At 48.0% G+C, this 16390-nt stretch overlaps 47 non-coding genes across 47 annotated transcripts; all 47 read left to right on the forward strand.

The window, feature by feature from the left end:
* The first annotated feature begins 141 nt into the window (after positions 1-141).
* On the forward strand, positions 142-260 carry LOC142878965 (5S ribosomal RNA). The gene has a single exon (XR_012925200.1). It is a non-coding gene; the product is annotated as a 5S ribosomal RNA (ribosomal RNA).
* Positions 261-490: 230 nt separating this feature from the next.
* On the forward strand, positions 491-609 carry LOC142878271 (5S ribosomal RNA). The gene has a single exon (XR_012924545.1). It is a non-coding gene; the product is annotated as a 5S ribosomal RNA (ribosomal RNA).
* Positions 610-839: 230 nt separating this feature from the next.
* On the forward strand, positions 840-958 carry LOC142878967 (5S ribosomal RNA). Its single transcript, XR_012925202.1, has one exon. It is a non-coding gene; the product is annotated as a 5S ribosomal RNA (ribosomal RNA).
* Positions 959-1188: 230 nt separating this feature from the next.
* Positions 1189-1307, forward strand: LOC142878272 (5S ribosomal RNA). The gene has a single exon (XR_012924546.1). It is a non-coding gene; the product is annotated as a 5S ribosomal RNA (ribosomal RNA).
* Positions 1308-1529: 222 nt separating this feature from the next.
* On the forward strand, positions 1530-1648 carry LOC142878968 (5S ribosomal RNA). The gene has a single exon (XR_012925203.1). It is a non-coding gene; the product is annotated as a 5S ribosomal RNA (ribosomal RNA).
* A 230-nt stretch (positions 1649-1878) lies between these two features.
* LOC142878969 (5S ribosomal RNA) lies at positions 1879-1997 on the forward strand. Its single transcript, XR_012925204.1, has one exon. It is a non-coding gene; the product is annotated as a 5S ribosomal RNA (ribosomal RNA).
* A 230-nt stretch (positions 1998-2227) lies between these two features.
* On the forward strand, positions 2228-2346 carry LOC142878970 (5S ribosomal RNA). Its single transcript, XR_012925205.1, has one exon. It is a non-coding gene; the product is annotated as a 5S ribosomal RNA (ribosomal RNA).
* A 230-nt stretch (positions 2347-2576) lies between these two features.
* Positions 2577-2695, forward strand: LOC142878971 (5S ribosomal RNA). Its single transcript, XR_012925206.1, has one exon. It is a non-coding gene; the product is annotated as a 5S ribosomal RNA (ribosomal RNA).
* Positions 2696-2925: 230 nt separating this feature from the next.
* On the forward strand, positions 2926-3044 carry LOC142878972 (5S ribosomal RNA). Its single transcript, XR_012925207.1, has one exon. It is a non-coding gene; the product is annotated as a 5S ribosomal RNA (ribosomal RNA).
* Positions 3045-3274: 230 nt separating this feature from the next.
* LOC142878973 (5S ribosomal RNA) lies at positions 3275-3393 on the forward strand. The gene has a single exon (XR_012925208.1). It is a non-coding gene; the product is annotated as a 5S ribosomal RNA (ribosomal RNA).
* A 230-nt stretch (positions 3394-3623) lies between these two features.
* On the forward strand, positions 3624-3742 carry LOC142878294 (5S ribosomal RNA). Its single transcript, XR_012924568.1, has one exon. It is a non-coding gene; the product is annotated as a 5S ribosomal RNA (ribosomal RNA).
* Positions 3743-3972: 230 nt separating this feature from the next.
* LOC142878974 (5S ribosomal RNA) lies at positions 3973-4091 on the forward strand. The gene has a single exon (XR_012925209.1). It is a non-coding gene; the product is annotated as a 5S ribosomal RNA (ribosomal RNA).
* A 230-nt stretch (positions 4092-4321) lies between these two features.
* On the forward strand, positions 4322-4440 carry LOC142878975 (5S ribosomal RNA). The gene has a single exon (XR_012925210.1). It is a non-coding gene; the product is annotated as a 5S ribosomal RNA (ribosomal RNA).
* Positions 4441-4670: 230 nt separating this feature from the next.
* On the forward strand, positions 4671-4789 carry LOC142878976 (5S ribosomal RNA). Its single transcript, XR_012925211.1, has one exon. It is a non-coding gene; the product is annotated as a 5S ribosomal RNA (ribosomal RNA).
* Positions 4790-5019: 230 nt separating this feature from the next.
* LOC142878472 (5S ribosomal RNA) lies at positions 5020-5138 on the forward strand. Its single transcript, XR_012924739.1, has one exon. It is a non-coding gene; the product is annotated as a 5S ribosomal RNA (ribosomal RNA).
* A 230-nt stretch (positions 5139-5368) lies between these two features.
* Positions 5369-5487, forward strand: LOC142878978 (5S ribosomal RNA). Its single transcript, XR_012925213.1, has one exon. It is a non-coding gene; the product is annotated as a 5S ribosomal RNA (ribosomal RNA).
* Positions 5488-5717: 230 nt separating this feature from the next.
* Positions 5718-5836, forward strand: LOC142878979 (5S ribosomal RNA). Its single transcript, XR_012925214.1, has one exon. It is a non-coding gene; the product is annotated as a 5S ribosomal RNA (ribosomal RNA).
* A 230-nt stretch (positions 5837-6066) lies between these two features.
* On the forward strand, positions 6067-6185 carry LOC142878980 (5S ribosomal RNA). Its single transcript, XR_012925215.1, has one exon. It is a non-coding gene; the product is annotated as a 5S ribosomal RNA (ribosomal RNA).
* Positions 6186-6415: 230 nt separating this feature from the next.
* On the forward strand, positions 6416-6534 carry LOC142878981 (5S ribosomal RNA). The gene has a single exon (XR_012925216.1). It is a non-coding gene; the product is annotated as a 5S ribosomal RNA (ribosomal RNA).
* A 234-nt stretch (positions 6535-6768) lies between these two features.
* On the forward strand, positions 6769-6887 carry LOC142878983 (5S ribosomal RNA). The gene has a single exon (XR_012925217.1). It is a non-coding gene; the product is annotated as a 5S ribosomal RNA (ribosomal RNA).
* Positions 6888-7112: 225 nt separating this feature from the next.
* Positions 7113-7231, forward strand: LOC142878984 (5S ribosomal RNA). Its single transcript, XR_012925218.1, has one exon. It is a non-coding gene; the product is annotated as a 5S ribosomal RNA (ribosomal RNA).
* Positions 7232-7461: 230 nt separating this feature from the next.
* Positions 7462-7580, forward strand: LOC142878985 (5S ribosomal RNA). Its single transcript, XR_012925219.1, has one exon. It is a non-coding gene; the product is annotated as a 5S ribosomal RNA (ribosomal RNA).
* A 230-nt stretch (positions 7581-7810) lies between these two features.
* Positions 7811-7929, forward strand: LOC142878986 (5S ribosomal RNA). Its single transcript, XR_012925220.1, has one exon. It is a non-coding gene; the product is annotated as a 5S ribosomal RNA (ribosomal RNA).
* Positions 7930-8159: 230 nt separating this feature from the next.
* On the forward strand, positions 8160-8278 carry LOC142878987 (5S ribosomal RNA). The gene has a single exon (XR_012925221.1). It is a non-coding gene; the product is annotated as a 5S ribosomal RNA (ribosomal RNA).
* A 234-nt stretch (positions 8279-8512) lies between these two features.
* On the forward strand, positions 8513-8631 carry LOC142878988 (5S ribosomal RNA). The gene has a single exon (XR_012925222.1). It is a non-coding gene; the product is annotated as a 5S ribosomal RNA (ribosomal RNA).
* A 234-nt stretch (positions 8632-8865) lies between these two features.
* Positions 8866-8984, forward strand: LOC142878990 (5S ribosomal RNA). The gene has a single exon (XR_012925224.1). It is a non-coding gene; the product is annotated as a 5S ribosomal RNA (ribosomal RNA).
* Positions 8985-9218: 234 nt separating this feature from the next.
* Positions 9219-9338, forward strand: LOC142878582 (5S ribosomal RNA). Its single transcript, XR_012924845.1, has one exon. It is a non-coding gene; the product is annotated as a 5S ribosomal RNA (ribosomal RNA).
* A 234-nt stretch (positions 9339-9572) lies between these two features.
* On the forward strand, positions 9573-9691 carry LOC142878991 (5S ribosomal RNA). The gene has a single exon (XR_012925225.1). It is a non-coding gene; the product is annotated as a 5S ribosomal RNA (ribosomal RNA).
* Positions 9692-9912: 221 nt separating this feature from the next.
* Positions 9913-10031, forward strand: LOC142878992 (5S ribosomal RNA). Its single transcript, XR_012925226.1, has one exon. It is a non-coding gene; the product is annotated as a 5S ribosomal RNA (ribosomal RNA).
* Positions 10032-10261: 230 nt separating this feature from the next.
* LOC142878993 (5S ribosomal RNA) lies at positions 10262-10380 on the forward strand. Its single transcript, XR_012925227.1, has one exon. It is a non-coding gene; the product is annotated as a 5S ribosomal RNA (ribosomal RNA).
* Positions 10381-10610: 230 nt separating this feature from the next.
* Positions 10611-10729, forward strand: LOC142878528 (5S ribosomal RNA). The gene has a single exon (XR_012924792.1). It is a non-coding gene; the product is annotated as a 5S ribosomal RNA (ribosomal RNA).
* A 231-nt stretch (positions 10730-10960) lies between these two features.
* Positions 10961-11079, forward strand: LOC142878994 (5S ribosomal RNA). The gene has a single exon (XR_012925228.1). It is a non-coding gene; the product is annotated as a 5S ribosomal RNA (ribosomal RNA).
* Positions 11080-11309: 230 nt separating this feature from the next.
* LOC142878390 (5S ribosomal RNA) lies at positions 11310-11428 on the forward strand. The gene has a single exon (XR_012924660.1). It is a non-coding gene; the product is annotated as a 5S ribosomal RNA (ribosomal RNA).
* A 230-nt stretch (positions 11429-11658) lies between these two features.
* LOC142878996 (5S ribosomal RNA) lies at positions 11659-11777 on the forward strand. The gene has a single exon (XR_012925230.1). It is a non-coding gene; the product is annotated as a 5S ribosomal RNA (ribosomal RNA).
* A 230-nt stretch (positions 11778-12007) lies between these two features.
* Positions 12008-12126, forward strand: LOC142878997 (5S ribosomal RNA). The gene has a single exon (XR_012925231.1). It is a non-coding gene; the product is annotated as a 5S ribosomal RNA (ribosomal RNA).
* A 234-nt stretch (positions 12127-12360) lies between these two features.
* LOC142878999 (5S ribosomal RNA) lies at positions 12361-12479 on the forward strand. Its single transcript, XR_012925232.1, has one exon. It is a non-coding gene; the product is annotated as a 5S ribosomal RNA (ribosomal RNA).
* Positions 12480-12709: 230 nt separating this feature from the next.
* On the forward strand, positions 12710-12828 carry LOC142879000 (5S ribosomal RNA). Its single transcript, XR_012925233.1, has one exon. It is a non-coding gene; the product is annotated as a 5S ribosomal RNA (ribosomal RNA).
* Positions 12829-13058: 230 nt separating this feature from the next.
* Positions 13059-13177, forward strand: LOC142878391 (5S ribosomal RNA). Its single transcript, XR_012924661.1, has one exon. It is a non-coding gene; the product is annotated as a 5S ribosomal RNA (ribosomal RNA).
* A 230-nt stretch (positions 13178-13407) lies between these two features.
* LOC142878523 (5S ribosomal RNA) lies at positions 13408-13526 on the forward strand. Its single transcript, XR_012924788.1, has one exon. It is a non-coding gene; the product is annotated as a 5S ribosomal RNA (ribosomal RNA).
* Positions 13527-13760: 234 nt separating this feature from the next.
* Positions 13761-13879, forward strand: LOC142879001 (5S ribosomal RNA). The gene has a single exon (XR_012925234.1). It is a non-coding gene; the product is annotated as a 5S ribosomal RNA (ribosomal RNA).
* Positions 13880-14109: 230 nt separating this feature from the next.
* On the forward strand, positions 14110-14228 carry LOC142878392 (5S ribosomal RNA). Its single transcript, XR_012924662.1, has one exon. It is a non-coding gene; the product is annotated as a 5S ribosomal RNA (ribosomal RNA).
* A 230-nt stretch (positions 14229-14458) lies between these two features.
* LOC142879003 (5S ribosomal RNA) lies at positions 14459-14577 on the forward strand. The gene has a single exon (XR_012925236.1). It is a non-coding gene; the product is annotated as a 5S ribosomal RNA (ribosomal RNA).
* Positions 14578-14807: 230 nt separating this feature from the next.
* LOC142878497 (5S ribosomal RNA) lies at positions 14808-14926 on the forward strand. The gene has a single exon (XR_012924763.1). It is a non-coding gene; the product is annotated as a 5S ribosomal RNA (ribosomal RNA).
* Positions 14927-15156: 230 nt separating this feature from the next.
* Positions 15157-15275, forward strand: LOC142879004 (5S ribosomal RNA). Its single transcript, XR_012925237.1, has one exon. It is a non-coding gene; the product is annotated as a 5S ribosomal RNA (ribosomal RNA).
* A 234-nt stretch (positions 15276-15509) lies between these two features.
* Positions 15510-15628, forward strand: LOC142878400 (5S ribosomal RNA). The gene has a single exon (XR_012924670.1). It is a non-coding gene; the product is annotated as a 5S ribosomal RNA (ribosomal RNA).
* A 230-nt stretch (positions 15629-15858) lies between these two features.
* On the forward strand, positions 15859-15977 carry LOC142878284 (5S ribosomal RNA). The gene has a single exon (XR_012924558.1). It is a non-coding gene; the product is annotated as a 5S ribosomal RNA (ribosomal RNA).
* Positions 15978-16211: 234 nt separating this feature from the next.
* On the forward strand, positions 16212-16330 carry LOC142879005 (5S ribosomal RNA). The gene has a single exon (XR_012925238.1). It is a non-coding gene; the product is annotated as a 5S ribosomal RNA (ribosomal RNA).
* Positions 16331-16390: the final 60 nt, after the last annotated feature.

Consider the following 16390-nt stretch of genomic DNA (forward strand, 5'->3'; position numbering starts at 1 on the left):
AAACTCACAAACTAACTCACAAACTAACTAACTAACTAAATGAATGAATGAATAAATGAACACCACATGCACGGCTTCATAGGCAAGGTGCACTTCCTCCATGCTGCAGGTTTATAAGGCCTGTTTGCAACAGCGTCTCTCGCTTACGGCCATACCACCCTGAGAACGCCCGATCTCGTCTGATCTCGGAAGCTAAGCAGGGTCGGGCCTGGTTAGTACTTGGATGGGAGACCGCCTGGGAATACCAGGTGCCGTAAGCTTTTTGTCCCGGCAGGGGGTGCTGTTTCCACGTGCAACTTTGTGAGGAAATCACAAGACAAACTGTTTTTTGCTGCCGGTTCATTTAAACAAACTCACAAACTAACTCACAAACTAACTAACTAACTAAATGAATGAATGAATAAATGAACACCACATGCACGGCTTCATAGGCAAGGTGCACTTCCTCCATGCTGCAGGTTTATAAGGCCTGTTTGCAACAGCGTCTCTCGCTTACGGCCATACTACCCTGAGAACGCCCGATCTCGTCTGATCTCGGAAGCTAAGCAGGGTCGGGCCTGGTTAGTACTTGGATGGGAGACCGCCTGGGAATACCAGGTGCCGTAAGCTTTTTGTCCCGGCAGGGGGTGCTGTTTCCACGTGCAACTTTATGAGGAAATCACAAGACAAACTGTTTTTTGCTGGCGGTTCATTTAAACAAACTCACAAACTAACTAACTAACTAACTAAATGAATGAATGAATGAATGAATAAATGAACACCACATGCACGGCTTCATAGGCAAGGTGCACTTCCTCCATGCTGCAGGTTTATAAGGCCTGTTTGCAACAGCGTCTCTCGCTTACGGCCATACCACCCTGAGAACGCCCGATCTCGTCTGATCTCGGAAGCTAAGCAGGGTCGGGCCTGGTTAGTACTTGGATGGGAGACCGCCTGGGAATACCAGGTGCCGTAAGCTTTTTGTCCCGGCAGGGGGTGCTGTTTCCACGTGCAACTTTATGAGGAAATCACAAGACAAACTGTTTTTTGCTGGCGGTTCATTTAAACAAACTCACAAACTAACTAACTAACTAACTAAATGAATGAATGAATGAATGAATAAATGAACACCACATGCACGGCTTCATAGGCAAGGTGCACTTCCTCCATGCTGCAGGTTTATAAGGCCTGTTTGCAACAGCGTCTCTCGCTTACGGCCATACTACCCTGAGAACGCCCGATCTCGTCTGATCTCGGAAGCTAAGCAGGGTCGGGCCTGGTTAGTACTTGGATGGGAGACCGCCTGGGAATACCAGGTGCCGTAAGCTTTTTGTCCCGGCAGGGGGTGCTGTTTCCACGTAAAACTTTATGAGGAAATCACAAGACAAACTGTTTTTTGCTGCCGGTTCATTTAAACAAACTCACAAACTAACTAACTAACTAACTAAATGAATGAATGAATAAATGAACACCACATGCACGGCTTCATAGGCAAGGTGCACTTCCTCCATGCTGCAGGTTTATAAGGCCTGTTTGCAACAGCGTCTCTCGCTTACGGCCATACCACCCTGAGAACGCCCGATCTCGTCTGATCTCGGAAGCTAAGCAGGGTCGGGCCTGGTTAGTACTTGGATGGGAGACCGCCTGGGAATACCAGGTGCCGTAAGCTTTTTGTCCCGGCAGGGGGTGCTGTTTCCACGTGCAACTTTGTGAGGAAATCACAAGACAAACTGTTTTTTGCTGGCGGTTCATTTAAACAAACTCACAAACTAACTAACTAACTAACTAAATGAATGAATGAATGAATGAATAAATGAACACCACATGCACGGCTTCATAGGCAAGGTGCACTTCCTCCATGCTGCAGGTTTATAAGGCCTGTTTGCAACAGCGTCTCTCGCTTACGGCCATACCACCCTGAGAACGCCCGATCTCGTCTGATCTCGGAAGCTAAGCAGGGTCGGGCCTGGTTAGTACTTGGATGGGAGACCGCCTGGGAATACCAGGTGCCGTAAGCTTTTTGTCCCGGCAGGGGGTGCTGTTTCCACGTGCAACTTTATGAGGAAATCACAAGACAAACTGTTTTTTGCTGCCGGTTCATTTAAACAAACTCACAATCTAACTCACAAACTAACTAACTAACTAAATGAATGAATGAATAAATGAACACCACATGCACGGCTTCATAGGCAAGGTGCACTTCCTCCATGCTGCAGGTTTATAAGGCCTGTTTGCAACAGCGTCTCTCGCTTACGGCCATACCACCCTGAGAACGCCCGATCTCGTCTGATCTCGGAAGCTAAGCAGGGTCGGGCCTGGTTAGTACTTGGATGGGAGACCGCCTGGGAATACCAGGTGCCGTAAGCTTTTTGTCCCGGCAGGGGGTGCTGTTTCCACGTGCAACTTTGTGAGGAAATCACAAGACAAACTGTTTTTTGCTGCCGGTTCATTTAAACAAACTCACAAACTAACTCACAAACTAACTAACTAACTAAATGAATGAATGAATAAATGAACACCACATGCACGGCTTCATAGGCAAGGTGCACTTCCTCCATGCTGCAGGTTTATAAGGCCTGTTTGCAACAGCGTCTCTCGCTTACGGCCATACCACCCTGAGAACGCCCGATCTCGTCTGATCTCGGAAGCTAAGCAGGGTCGGGCCTGGTTAGTACTTGGATGGGAGACCGCCTGGGAATACCAGGTGCCGTAAGCTTTTTGTCCCGACAGGGGGTGCTGTTTCCACGTGCAACTTTGTGAGGAAATCACAAGACAAACTGTTTTTTGCTGCCGGTTCATTTAAACAAACTCACAAACTAACTCACAAACTAACTAACTAACTAAATGAATGAATGAATAAATGAACACCACATGCACGGCTTCATAGGCAAGGTGCACTTCCTCCATGCTGCAGGTTTATAAGGCCTGTTTGCAACAGCGTCTCTCGCTTACGGCCATACCACCCTGAGAACGCCCGATCTCGTCTGATCTCGGAAGCTAAGCAGGGTCGGGCCTGGTTAGTACTTGGATGGGAGACCGCCTGGGAATACCAGGTGCCGTAAGCTTTTTGTCCCGGCAGGGGGTGCTGTTTCCACGTGCAACTTTATGAGGAAATCACAAGACAAACTGTTTTTTGCTGGCGGTTCATTTAAACAAACTCACAAACTAACTAACTAACTAACTAAATGAATGAATGAATGAATGAATAAATGAACACCACATGCACGGCTTCATAGGCAAGGTGCACTTCCTCCATGCTGCAGGTTTATAAGGCCTGTTTGCAACAGCGTCTCTCGCTTACGGCCATACCACCCTGAGAACGCCCGATCTCGTCTGATCTCGGAAGCTAAGCAGGGTCGGGCCTGGTTAGTACTTGGATGGGAGACCGCCTGGGAATACCAGGTGCCGTAAGCTTTTTGTCCCGGCAGGGGGTGCTGTTTCCACGTGCAACTTTGTGAGGAAATCACAAGACAAACTGTTTTTTGCTGGCGGTTCATTTAAACAAACTCACAAACTAACTAACTAACTAACTAAATGAATGAATGAATGAATGAATAAATGAACACCACATGCACGGCTTCATAGGCAAGGTGCACTTCCTCCATGCTGCAGGTTTATAAGGCCTGTTTGCAACAGCGTCTCTCGCTTACGGCCATACCACCCTGAGAATGCCCGATCTCGTCTGATCTCGGAAGCTAAGCAGGGTCGGGCCTGGTTAGTACTTGGATGGGAGACCGCCTGGGAATACCAGGTGCTGTAAGCTTTTTGTCCCGGCAGGGGGTGCTGTTTCCACGTGCAACTTTATGAGGAAATCACAAGACAAACTGTTTTTTGCTGCCGGTTCATTTAAACAAACTCACAATCTAACTCACAAACTAACTAACTAACTAAATGAATGAATGAATAAATGAACACCACATGCACGGCTTCATAGGCAAGGTGCACTTCCTCCATGCTGCAGGTTTATAAGGCTTGTTTGCAACAGCGTCTCTCGCTTACGGCCATACCACCCTGAGAACGCCCGATCTCGTCTGATCTCGGAAGCTAAGCAGGGTCGGGCCTGGTTAGTACTTGGATGGGAGACCGCCTGGGAATACCAGGTGCCGTAAGCTTTTTGTCCCGGCAGGGGGTGCTGTTTCCACGTGCAACTTTGTGAGGAAATCACAAGACAAACTGTTTTTTGCTGCCGGTTCATTTAAACAAACTCACAAACTAACTCACAAACTAACTAACTAACTAAATGAATGAATGAATAAATGAACACCACATGCACGGCTTCATAGGCAAGGTGCACTTCCTCCATGCTGCAGGTTTATAAGGCCTGTTTGCAACAGCGTCTCTCGCTTACGGCCATACCACCCTGAGAACGCCCGATCTCGTCTGATCTCGGAAGCTAAGCAGGGTCGGGCCTGGTTAGTACTTGGATGGGAGACCGCCTGGGAATACCAGGTGCCGTAAGCTTTTTGTCCCGGCAGGGGGTGCTGTTTCCACGTGCAACTTTGTGAGGAAATCACAAGACAAACTGTTTTTTGCTGCCGGTTCATTTAAACAAACTCACAAACTAACTCACAAACTAACTAACTAACTAAATGAATGAATGAATAAATGAACACCACATGCACGGCTTCATAGGCAAGGTGCACTTCCTCCATGCTGCAGGTTTATAAGGCCTGTTTGCAACAGCGTCTCTCGCTTACGGCCATACCACCCTGAGAACGCCCGATCTCGTCTGATCTCGGAAGCTAAGCAGGGTCGGGCCTGGTTAGTACTTGGATGGGAGACCGCCTGGGAATACCAGGTGCCGTAAGCTTTTTGTCCCGGCAGGGGGTGCTGTTTCCACGTGCAACTTTGTGAGGAAATCACAAGACAAACTGTTTTTTGCTGGCGGTTCATTTAAACAAACTCACAAACTAACTAACTAACTAACTAAATGAATGAATGAATGAATGAATAAATGAACACCACATGCACGGCTTCATAGGCAAGGTGCACTTCCTCCATGCTGCAGGTTTATAAGGCCTGTTTGCAACAGCGTCTCTCGCTTACGGCCATACCACCCTGAGAATGCCCGATCTCGTCTGATCTCGGAAGCTAAGCAGGGTCGGGCCTGGTTAGTACTTGGATGGGAGACCGCCTGGGAATAACAGGTGCTGTAAGCTTTTTGTCCCGGCAGGGGGTGCTGTTTCCACGTGCAACTTTATGAGGAAATCACAAGACAAACTGTTTTTTGCTGCCGGTTCATTTAAACAAACTCACAATCTAACTCACAAACTAACTAACTAACTAAATGAATGAATGAATAAATGAACACCACATGCACGGCTTCATAGGCAAGGTGCACTTCCTCCATGCTGCAGGTTTATAAGGCTTGTTTGCAACAGCGTCTCTCGCTTACGGCCATACCACCCTGAGAACGCCCGATCTCGTCTGATCTCGGAAGCTAAGCAGGGTCGGGCCTGGTTAGTACTTGGATGGGAGACCGCCTGGGAATACCAGGTGCCGTAAGCTTTTTGTCCCGGCAGGGGGTGCTGTTTCCACGTGCAACTTTGTGAGGAAATCACAAGACAAACTGTTTTTTGCTGCCGGTTCATTTAAACAAACTCACAAACTAACTCACAAACTAACTAACTAACTAAATGAATGAATGAATAAATGAACACCACATGCACGGCTTCATAGGCAAGGTGCACTTCCTCCATGCTGCAGGTTTATAAGGCCTGTTTGCAACAGCGTCTCTCGCTTACGGCCATACCACCCTGAGAACGCCCGATCTCGTCTGATCTCGGAAGCTAAGCAGGGTCGGGCCTGGTTAGTACTTGGATGGGAGACCGCCTGGGAATACCAGGTGCCGTAAGCTTTTTGTCCCGGCAGGGGGTGCTGTTTCCACGTGCAACTTTGTGAGGAAATCACAAGACAAACTGTTTTTTGCTGCCGGTTCATTTAAACAAACTCACAAACTAACTCACAAACTAACTAACTAACTAAATGAATGAATGAATAAATGAACACCACATGCACGGCTTCATAGGCAAGGTGCACTTCCTCCATGCTGCAGGTTTATAAGGCCTGTTTGCAACAGCGTCTCTCGCTTACGGCCATACCACCCTGAGAACGCCCGATCTCGTCTGATCTCGGAAGCTAAGCAGGGTCGGGCCTGGTTAGTACTTGGATGGGAGACCGCCTGGGAATACCAGGTGCCGTAAGCTTTTTGTCCCGGCAGGGGGTGCTGTTTCCACGTGCAACTTTGTGAGGAAATCACAAGACAAACTGTTTTTTGCTGGCGGTTCATTTAAACAAACTCACAAACTAACTAACTAACTAACTAAATGAATGAATGAATGAATGAATAAATGAACACCACATGCACGGCTTCATAGGCAAGGTGCACTTCCTCCATGCTGCAGGTTTATAAGGCCTGTTTGCAACAGCGTCTCTCGCTTACGGCCATACCACCCTGAGAACGCCCGATCTCGTCTGATCTCGGAAGCTAAGCAGGGTCGGGCCTGGTTAGTACTTGGATGGGAGACCGCCTGGGAATACCAGGTGCCGTAAGCTTTTTGTCCCGGCAGGGGGTGCTGTTTCCACGTGCAACTTTATGAGGAAATCACAAGACAAACTGTTTTTTGCTGCCGGTTCATTTAAACAAACTCACAAACTAACTCACAAACTAACTAACTAACTAACTAAATGAATGAATGAATAAATGAACACCACATGCACGGCTTCATAGGCAAGGTGCACTTCCTCCATGCTGCAGGTTTATAAGGCCTGTTTGCAACAGCGTCTCTCGCTTACGGCCATACCACCCTGAGAACGCCCGATCTCGTCTGATCTCGGAAGCTAAGCAGGGTCGGGCCTGGTTAGTACTTGGATGGGAGACCGCCTGGGAATACCAGGTGCCGTAAGCTTTTTGTCCCGGCAGGGGTGCTGTTTCCACGTGCAACTTTATGAGGAAATCACAAGACAAACTGTTTTTTGCTGCCGGTTCATTTAAACAAACTCACAAACTAACTAACTAACTAACTAACTAAATGAATGAATGAATAAATGAACACCACATGCACGGCTTCATAGGCAAGGTGCACTTCCTCCATGCTGCAGGTTTATAAGGCCTGTTTGCAACAGCGTCTCTCGCTTACGGCCATACCACCCTGAGAACGCCCGATCTCGTCTGATCTCGGAAGCTAAGCAGGGTCGGGCCTGGTTAGTACTTGGATGGGAGACCGCCTGGGAATACCAGGTGCCGTAAGCTTTTTGTCCCGGCAGGGGGTGCTGTTTCCACGTGCAACTTTGTGAGGAAATCACAAGACAAACTGTTTTTTGCTGCCGGTTCATTTAAACAAACTCACAAACTAACTCACAAACTAACTAACTAACTAAATGAATGAATGAATAAATGAACACCACATGCACGGCTTCATAGGCAAGGTGCACTTCCTCCATGCTGCAGGTTTATAAGGCCTGTTTGCAACAGCGTCTCTCGCTTACGGCCATACCACCCTGAGAACGCCCGATCTCGTCTGATCTCGGAAGCTAAGCAGGGTCGGGCCTGGTTAGTACTTGGATGGGAGACCGCCTGGGAATACCAGGTGCCGTAAGCTTTTTGTCCCGGCACGGGGTGCTGTTTCCACGTGCAACTTTATGAGGAAATCACAAGACAAACTGTTTTTTGCTGCCGGTTCATTTAAACAAACTCACAAACTAACTCACAAACTAACTAACTAACTAAATGAATGAATGAATAAATGAACACCACATGCACGGCTTCATAGGCAAGGTGCACTTCCTCCATGCTGCAGGTTTATAAGGCCTGTTTGCAACAGCGTCTCTCGCTTACGGCCATACCACCCTGAGAACGCCCGATCTCGTCTGATCTCGGAAGCTAAGCAGGGTCGGGCCTGGTTAGTACTTGGATGGGAGACCGCCTGGGAATACCAGGTGCCGTAAGCTTTTTGTCCCGGCAGGGGGTGCTGTTTCCACGTGCAACTTTATGAGGAAATCACAAGACAAACTGTTTTTTGCTGGCGGTTCATTTAAACAAACTCACAAACTAACTAACTAACTAACTAAATGAATGAATGAATGAATGAATAAATGAACACCACATGCACGGCTTCATAGGCAAGGTGCACTTCCTCCATGCTGCAGGTTTATAAGGCCTGTTTGCAACAGCGTCTCTCGCTTACGGCCATACCACCCTGAGAACGCCCGATCTCGTCTGATCTCGGAAGCTAAGCAGGGTCGGGCCTGGTTAGTACTTGGATGGGAGACCGCCTGGGAATACCAGGTGCCGTAAGCTTTTTGTCCCGGCAGGGGGTGCTGTTTCCACGTGCAACTTTGTGAGGAAATCACAAGACAAACTGTTTTTTGCTGCCGGTTCATTTAAACAAACTCACAAACTAACTCACAAACTAACTAACTAACTAACTAAATGAATGAATGAATAAATGAACACCACATGCACGGCTTCATAGGCAAGGTGCACTTCCTCCATGCTGCAGGTTTATAAGGCCTGTTTGCAACAGCGTCTCTCGCTTACGGCCATACCACCCTGAGAACGCCCGATCTCGTCTGATCTCGGAAGCTAAGCAGGGTCGGGCCTGGTTAGTACTTGGATGGGAGACCGCCTGGGAATACCAGGTGCCGTAAGCTTTTTGTCCCGGCAGGGGGTGCTGTTTCCACGTGCAACTTTGTGAGGAAATCACAAGACAAACTGTTTTTTGCTGCCGGTTCATTTAAACAAACTCACAAACTAACTCACAAACTAACTAACTAACTAACTAAATGAATGAATGAATAAATGAACACCACATGCACGGCTTCATAGGCAAGGTGCACTTCCTCCATGCTGCAGGTTTATAAGGCCTGTTTGCAACAGCGTCTCTCGCTTACGGCCATACCACCCTGAGAACGCCCGATCTCGTCTGATCTCGGAAGCTAAGCAGGGTCGGGCCTGGTTAGTACTTGGATGGGAGACCGCCTGGGAATACCAGGTGCCGTAAGCTTTTTGTCCCGGCAGGGGGTGCTGTTTCCACGTGCAACTTTGTGAGGAAATCACAAGACAAACTGTTTTTTGCTGGCGGTTCATTTAAACAAACTCACAAACTAACTAACTAACTAACTAAATGAATGAATGAATGAATGAATGAATAAATGAACACCACATGCACGGCTTCATAGGCAAGGTGCACTTCCTCCATGCTGCAGGTTTATAAGGCCTGTTTGCAACAGCGTCTCTCGCTTACGGCCATACCACCCTGAGAACGCCCGGTCTCGTCTGATCTCGGAAGCTAAGCAGGGTCGGGCCTGGTTAGTACTTGGATGGGAGACCGCCCCTGGAATACCAGGTGCCGTAAGCTTTTTGTCCCGGCAGGGGGTGCTGTTTCCACGTGCAACTTTATGAGGAAATCACAAGACAAACTGTTTTTTGCTGGCGGTTCATTTAAACAAACTCACAAACTAACTCACAAACTAACTAACTAACTAACTAAATGAATGAATGAATAAATGAACACCACATGCACGGCTTCATAGACAAGGTGCACTTCCTCCATGCTGCAGGTTTATGAGGCCTGTTTGCAACAGCGTCTCTCGCTTACGGCCATACCACCCTGAGAACGCCCGATCTCGTCTGATCTCGGAAGCTAAGCAGGGTCGGGCCTGGTTAGTACTTGGATGGGAGACCGCCTGGGAATACCAGGTGCCGTAAGCTTTTTGTCCCGGCAGGGGTGCTGTTTCCACGTGCAACTTTGTGAGGAAATCACAAGACAAACTGTTTTTTGCTGCCGGTTCATTTAAACAAACTCACAAACTAACTAACTAACTAACTAAATGAATGAATGAATAAATGAACACCACATGCACGGCTTCATAGGCAAGGTGCACTTCCTCCATGCTGAAGGTTTATAAGGCCTGTTTGCAACAGCGTCTCTCGCTTACGGCCATACCACCCTGAGAACGCCCGATCTCGTCTGATCTCGGAAGCTAAGCAGGGTCGGGCCTGGTTAGTACTTGGATGGGAGACCGCCTGGGAATACCAGGTGCCGTAAGCTTTTTGTCCCGGCAAGGGGTGCTGTTTCCACGTGCAACTTTATGAGGAAATCACAAGACAAACTGTTTTTTGCTGCCGGTTCATTTAAACAAACTCACAAACTAACTCACAAACTAACTAACTAACTAAATGAATGAATGAATAAATGAACACCACATGCACGGCTTCATAGGCAAGGTGCACTTCCTCCATGCTGCAGGTTTATAAGGCCTGTTTGCAACAGCGTCTCTCGCTTACGGCCATACCACCCTGAGAACGCCCGATCTCGTCTGATCTCGGAAGCTAAGCAGGGTCGGGCCTGGTTAGTACTTGGATGGGAGACCGCCTGGGAATACCAGGTGCCGTAAGCTTTTTGTCCCGGCAGGGGGTGCTGTTTCCACGTGCAACTTTATGAGGAAATCACAAGACAAACTGTTTTTTGCTGCCGGTTCATTTAAACAAACTCACAAACTAACTCACAAACTAACTAACTAACTAAATGAATGAATGAATAAATGAACACCACATGCACGGCTTCATAGGCAAGGTGCACTTCCTCCATGCTGCAGGTTTATAAGGCCTGTTTGCAACAGCGTCTCTCGCTTACGGCCATACCACCCTGAGAAAGCCCGATCTCGTCTGATCTCGGACGCTAAGCAGGGTCGGGCCTGGTTAGTACTTGGATGGGAGACCGCCTGGGAATACCAGGTGCCGTAAGCTTTTTGTCCCGGCAGGGGGTGCTGTTTCCACGTGCAACTTTGTGAGGAAATCACAAAGACAAACTGTTTTTTGCTGCCGGTTCATTTAAACAAACTCACAAACTAACTAACTAACTAACTAAATGAATGAATGAATGAATGAATAAATGAACACCACATGCACGGCTTCATAGGCAAGGTGCACTTCCTCCATGCTGCAGGTTTATAAGGCCTGTTTGCAACAGCGTCTCTCGCTTACGGCCATACCACCCTGAGAACGCCCGATCTCGTCTGATCTCGGAAGCTAAGCAGGGTCGGGCCTGGTTAGTACTTGGATGGGAGACCGCCTGGGAATACCAGGTGCCGTAAGCTTTTTGTCCCGGCAGGGGGTGCTGTTTCCACGTGCAACTTTATGAGGAAATCACAAGACAAACTGTTTTTTTCTGCCGGTTCATTTAAACAAACTCACAAACTAACTCACAAACTAACTAACTAACTAAATGAATGAATGAATAAATGAACACCACATGCACGGCTTCATAGGCAAGGTGCACTTCCTCCATGCTGCAGGTTTATAAGGCCTGTTTGCAACAGCGTCTCTCGCTTACGGCCATACCACCCTGAGAAAGCCCGATCTCGTCTGATCTCGGAAGCTAAGCAGGGTCGGGCCTGGTTAGTACTTGGATGGGAGACCGCCTGGGAATACCAGGTGCCGTAAGCTTTTTGTCCCGGCAGGGGGTGCTGTTTCCACGTGCAACTTTGTGAGGAAATCACAAGACAAACTGTTTTTTGCTGCCGGTTCATTTAAACAAACTCACAAACTAACTAACTAACTAACTAAATGAATGAATGAATGAATGAATAAATGAACACCACATGCACGGCTTCATAGGCAAGGTGCACTTCCTCCATGCTGCAGGTTTATAAGGCCTGTTTGCAACAGCGTCTCTCGCTTACGGCCATACCACCCTGAGAACGCCCGATCTCGTCTGATCTCGGAAGCTAAGCAGGGTCGGGCCTGGTTAGTACTTGGATGGGAGACCGCCTGGGAATACCAGGTGCCGTAAGCTTTTTGTCCCGGCAGGGGGTGCTGTTTCCACGTGCAACTTTATGAGGAAATCACAAGACAAACTGTTTTTTGCTGCCGGTTCATTTAAACAAACTCACAAACTAACTCACAAACTAACTAACTAACTAAATGAATGAATGAATAAATGAACACCACATGCACGGCTTCATAGGCAAGGTGCACTTCCTCCATGCTGCAGGTTTATAAGGCCTGTTTGCAACAGCGTCTCTCGCTTACGGCCATACCACCCTGAGAACGCCCGATCTCGTCTGATCTCGGAAGCTAAGCAGGGTCGGGCCTGGTTAGTACTTGGATGGGAGACCGCCTGGGAATACCAGGTGCCGTAAGCTTTTTGTCCCGGCAGGGGGTGCTGTTTCCACGTGCAACTTTGTGAGGAAATCACAAGACAAACTGTTTTTTGCTGCCGGTTCATTTAAACAAACTCACAAACTAACTCACAAACTAACTAACTAACTAACTAAATGAATGAATGAATAAATGAACACCACATGCACGGCTTCATAGGCAAGGTGCACTTCCTCCATGCTGCAGGTTTATAAGGCCTGTTTGCAACAGCGTCTCTCGCTTACGGCCATACCACCCTGAGAACGCCCGATCTCGTCTGATCTCGGAAGCTAAGCAGGGTCGGGCCTGGTTAGTACTTGGATGGGAGACCGCCTGGGAATACCAGGTGCCGTAAGCTTTTTGTCCCGGCAGGGGGTGCTGTTTCCACGTGCAACTTTGTGAGGAAATCACAAGACAAACTGTTTTTTGCTGCCGGTTCATTTAAACAAACTCACAAACTAACTCACAAACTAACTAACTAACTAAATGAATGAATGAATAAATGAACACCACATGCACGGCTTCATAGGCAAGGTGCACTTCCTCCATGCTGCAGGTTTATAAGGCCTGTTTGCAACAGCGTCTCTCGCTTACGGCCATACCACCCTGAGAACGCCCGATCTCGTCTGATCTCGGAAGCTAAGCAGGGTCGGGCCTGGTTAGTACTTGGATGGGAGACCGCCTGGGAATACCAGGTGCCGTAAGCTTTTTGTCCCGGCACGGGGTGCTGTTTCCACGTGCAACTTTATGAGGAAATCACAAGACAAACTGTTTTTTGCTGCCGGTTCATTTAAACAAACTCACAAACTAACTCACAAACTAACTAACTAACTAAATGAATGAATGAATAAATGAACACCACATGCACGGCTTCATAGGCAAGGTGCACTTCCTCCATGCTGCAGGTTTATAAGGCCTGTTTGCAACAGCGTCTCTCGCTTACGGCCATACCACCCTGAGAAAGCCCGATCTCGTCTGATCTCGGAAGCTAAGCAGGGTCGGGCCTGGTTAGTACTTGGATGGGAGACCGCCTGGGAATACCAGGTGCCGTAAGCTTTTTGTCCCGGCAGGGGGTGCTGTTTCCACGTGCAACTTTATGAGGAAATCACAAGACAAACTGTTTTTTGCTGCCGGTTCATTTAAACAAACTCACAAACTAACTCACAAACTAACTAACTAACTAAATGAATGAATGAATAAATGAACACCACATGCACGGCTTCATAGGCAAGGTGCACTTCCTCCATGCTGCAGGTTTATAAGGCCTGTTTGCAACAGCGTCTCTCGCTTACGGCCAAACCACCCTGAGAAAGCCCGATCTCGTCTGATCTCGGAAGCTAAGCAGGGTCGGGCCTGGTTAGTACTTGGATGGGAGACCGCCTGGGAATACCAGGTGCCGTAAGCTTTTTGTCCCGGCAGGGGGTGCTGTTTCCAAGTGCAACTTTGTGAGGAAATCACAAGACAAACTGTTTTTTGCTGGCGGTTCATTTAAACAAACGCACAAACTAACTAACTAACTAACTAAATGAATGAATGAATGAATGAATGAATAAATGAACACCACATGCACGGCTTCATAGGCAAGGTGCACTTCCTCCATGCTGCAGGTTTATAAGGCCTGTTTGCAACAGCCTCTCTCGCTTACGGCCATACCACCCTGAGAACGCCCGATCTCGTCTGATCTCGGAAGCTAAGCAGGGTCGGGCCTGGTTAGTACTTGGATGGGAGACCGCCTGGGAATACCAGGTGCCGTAAGCTTTTTGTCCCGGCAGGGGGTGCTGTTTCCACGTGCAACTTTATGAGGAAATCACAAGACAAACTGTTTTTTGCTGCCGGTTCATTTAAACAAACTCACAAACTAACTCACAAACTAACTAACTAACTAAATGAATGAATGAATAAATGAACACCACATGCACGGCTTCATAGGCAAGGTGCACTTCCTCCATGCTGCAGGTTTATAAGGCCTGTTTGCAACAGCGTCTCTCGCTTACGGCCATACCACCCTGAGAAAGCCCGATCTCGTCTGATCTCGGAAGCTAAGCAGGGTCGGGCCTGGTTAGTACTTGGATGGGAGACCGCCTGGGAATACCAGGTGCCGTAAGCTTTTTGTCCCGGCAGGGGGTGCTGTTTCCACGTGCAACTTTGTGAGGAAATCACAAGACAAACTGTTTTTTGCTGCCGGTTCATTTAAACAAACTCACAAACTAACTAACTAACTAACTAAATGAATGAATGAATGAATGAATAAATGAACACCACATGCACGGCTTCATAGGCAAGGTGCACTTCCTCCATGCTGCAGGTTTATAAGGCCTGTTTGCAACAGCGTCTCTCGCTTACGGCCATACCACCCTGAGAACGCCCGATCTCGTCTGATCTCGGAAGCTAAGCAGGGTCGGGCCTGGTTAGTACTTGGATGGGAGACCGCCTGGGAATACCAGGTGCCGTAAGCTTTTTGTCCCGGCAGGGGGTGCTGTTTCCACGTGCAACTTTATGAGGAAATCACAAGACAAACTGTTTTTTGCTGGCGGTTCATTTAAACAAACTCACAAACTAACTCACAAACTAACTAACTAACTAAATGAATGAATGAATAAATGAACACCACATGCACGGCTTCATAGGCAAGGTGCACTTCCTCCATGCTGCAGGTTTATAAGGCCTGTTTGCAACAGCGTCTCTCGCTTACGGCCATACCACCCTGAGAACGCCCGATCTCGTCTGATCTCGGAAGCTAAGCAGGGTCGGGCCTGGTTAGTACTTGGATGGGAGACAGCCTGGGAATACCAGGTGCCGTAAGCTTTTTGTCCCGGCAGGGGGTGCTGTTTCCACGTGCAACTTTATGAGGAAATCACAAGACAAACTGTTTTTTGCTGCCGGTTCATTTAAACAAACTCACAAACTAACTAACTAACTAACTAAATGAATGAATGAATGAATGAATAAATGAACACCACATGCACGGCTTCATAGGCAAGGTGCACTTCCTCCATGCTGCAGGTTTATAAGGCCTGTTTGCAACAGCGTCTCTCGCTTACGGCCATACCACCCTGAGAACGCCCGATCTCGTCTGATCTCGGAAGCTAAGCAGGGTCGGGCCTGGTTAGTACTTGGATGGGAGACCGCCTGGGAATACCAGGTGCCGTAAGCTTTTTGTCCCGGCAGGGGGTGCTGTTTCCACGTGCAACTTTATGAGGAAATCACAAGACAAACTGTTTTTTGCTGCCGGTTCATTTAAACAAACTCACAAACTAACTCACAAACTAACTAACTAACTAACTAAATGAATGAATGAATAAATGAACACCACATGCACGGCTTCATAGGCAAGGTGCACTTCCTCCATGCTGCAGGTTTATAAGGCCTGTTTGCAACAGCGTCTCTCGCTTACGGCCATACCACCCTGAGAACGCCCGATCTCGTCTGATCTCGGAAGCTAAGCAGGGTCGGGCCTGGTTAGTACTTGGATGGGAGACCGCCTGGGAATACCAGGTGCCGTAACCTTTTTGTCCCGGCACGGGGTGCTGTTTCCACGTGCAACTTTATGAGGAAATCACAAGACAAACTGTTTTTTGCTGCCGGTTCATTTAAACAAACTCACAAACTAACTCACAAACTAACTAACTAACTAAATGAATGAATGAATAAATGAACACCACATGCACGGCTTCATAGGCAAGGTGCACTTCCTCCATGCTGCAGGTTTATAAGGCCTGTTTGCAACAGCGTCTCTCGCTTACGGCCAAACCACCCTGAGAACGCCCGATCTCGTCTGATCTCGGAAGCTAAGCAGGGTCGGGCCTGGTTAGTACTTGGATGGGAGACCGCCTGGGAATACCAGGTGCCGTAAGCTTTTTGTCCCGGCAGGGGGTGCTGTTTCCACGTGCAACTTTGTGAGGAAATCACAAGACAAACTGTTTTTTGCTGGCGGTTCATTTAAACAAACGCACAAACTAACTAACTAACTAACTAAATGAATGAATGAATGAATGAATGAATAAATGAACACCACATGCACGGCTTCATAGGCAAGGTGCACTTCCTCCATGCTGCAGGTTTATAAGGCCTGTTTGCAACAGCGTCTCTCGCTTACGGCCATACCACCCTGAGAACGCCCGATCTCGTCTGATCTCGGAAGCTAAGCAGGGTCGGGCCTGGTTAGTACTTGGATGGGAGACCGCCTGGGAATACCAGGTGCCGTAAGCTTTTTGTCCCGGCAGGGGGTGCTGTTTCCACGTGCAACTTTATGAGGAAATCACAAGACAA

Source organism: Nelusetta ayraudi, unplaced genomic scaffold, assembly GCF_046127955.1.
Source record: "Nelusetta ayraudi isolate G7.1 ecotype Tasmania unplaced genomic scaffold, CSIRO-AGI_Nayr_v1 ptg000135l, whole genome shotgun sequence".
NCBI lineage: Eukaryota > Metazoa > Chordata > Actinopteri > Tetraodontiformes > Monacanthidae > Nelusetta > Nelusetta ayraudi.